Raw genomic sequence first — 2162 nt, 5'->3', positions numbered from 1 at the left:
TTTTTTATCATAGTATTATAGAATATTATATTTCTAATTAACTATTTTTTTCTTATATTATGTCTAACAAATTGTTGAACTTGTTAGATTAAGAGATGAATAATTTTAATAAATTTTTAAAATATTTTTCTTTGAGAAAATTTAGTAGCAAGATTGGTACTTGATAAAGTATTTTATAAATATATTCTATATATATTATTTTTTATTCAAATAATAATATAAATTTTTAATTAATAAATGATCAGTAGAAAGATTTTTTAAATTTACCTTAGCATATCATTTTTTTAAAAAATATTTTTCATGTTACTATCAAATATTAAAAATATAAGTATTAATCTAACATTATTTTTAACTTAAAAAGTTTTTCGATTATAATTAAAATCAAATTTTAACTTAAAATATATATAAAATATTCAAATATGATTAATTATTCATTTAATGTTTTCTTCTTTTAGTTATTGATAACTTTTTTATTTTAAAAAATTGACCTATATATTATATATTCAGAGGGAAATTTTGAAAAAAATATCAACTATTATGACCTTTATCCATTGTTTGCAAATTTTTTTTGGGGGGGGGGGGGGGGGGGGGATTTTAAATGTTGTTCAAATATTGATGCACAAGTGCAATTTTTCCAAAGATATTTTTAGTATCTCAAGTGTATGTAGCTCCTGTCCTATGCTCCAAAAATATTTTTAAATCATATAAAATCCTCATACAAATAACTCAAATTACAATGAACTAGAATTATTTGTTTTAATATAATAAGATTAAGTAAAATAAAATATTTTGTCTATAAATTTGTAGTTATTCAAAATAATATCTACAAATTGTAAGTTGATTTTTGTTGTGTACACTTTCTATGATAATTGTAATTTCGAATTCAAATTTGATTGTGATTGGAACACATCTGCAATTAAAAATTTAGGTTGCGTTTTCTTTATTGTTTTCAAGTCATTTTTTATTTTTAATTTTCTAAAATAATGAAAATACGTTCTCTTTACTGTTTTTAAAAACAAAAAAAAAAATTGTAAAGAAAACTCAAAACAACAAAAAGTTATTTTGAGTGTTTTCATCCAAAACAAACTCTAAATTCAAAACACATTTATTCATTTATTTATTCATATTTTATTATTGTAATGGAAAAATATTACAAAATTCATTAACTTTAAAATGTATATATATATTTTTAATAATATATTAACATTAAATATTTCTAATTTACTGAATAATTAAATTTATTAAATAAAATATCATTAAAAAATAATTTTCAAAATTTCAAAGAGAACGCATTTTCTAATTTTTTGTTTTGAAAAATAGTTTTTTAAAATGATAAAGAGAACGCATTTTTAATTTTCTAAAAACAGACTACCAAAACAGAAAATTGAAAATAAATTCAAAACTCAAAATTAAAAAGTAAAGAGAACGCAGTCTTATTTTCTTTGTAGCTCATTTTTTTATCAGACTATAAATATATAAATTATTTTTTGTATACATCTATAGATGAGTAGTAGATCTATAAATATGTATTCAATGCCTTTGAATTATTATACTAATATCATTATAGTGATATTTTATTCTTTATACTCGTAGTTTTCCCAATTTGAATTTTTCACGTAAAACTTTTATAGCTTTTTTGTGTGTTTGATGATTTTATCATGATTTGTTTTCGATCCTAAATTCTTATAAACTAATTTCAAATTCGTTCGATCAAACTATCAACATCTTTCAATCTCAACTATTAGATTTGCAACCTTTCATCTTCTTCGTCACCTAAGGTTTTCCTGTCGTTGCCATCATTAACCCCTATTCGCTATCGCCTTCGATGGCCACCACTTGTTTAATGTTGTTGATTGTTGTTAATCCCTCATTGTCATCGTCGATTGCATTAATCGTCATTTTCGATCATTGCAACTGTTCCTATGCCTTCTTCGATCATTGCAACCATCTGTCTTTTCTTGTAGTCTTAATTCGTTGTCAACTTTTTTCACTTTCTATCATCATCGCCATCAACTCCACTATTACAATCAATCATTAGTTTGCATTCGTTTTTTTCCAACTGATGACTCCTTCGCCTTCAGTCATCATCACCGTCAACTCCACTATAGTCATTGGCCCCCTTTCAACTTCTACCTTTATCGATGCCTTTTTACCCTCGATTA

This window comes from Diospyros lotus, chromosome 2 (assembly GCF_014633365.1).
Source record: "Diospyros lotus cultivar Yz01 chromosome 2, ASM1463336v1, whole genome shotgun sequence".
Classification (NCBI taxonomy): Eukaryota; Viridiplantae; Streptophyta; class Magnoliopsida; order Ericales; family Ebenaceae; genus Diospyros; species Diospyros lotus.
The sequence above is the reverse complement of the archived record's forward strand: the minus strand, read 5'-3'. Positions refer to the sequence as shown.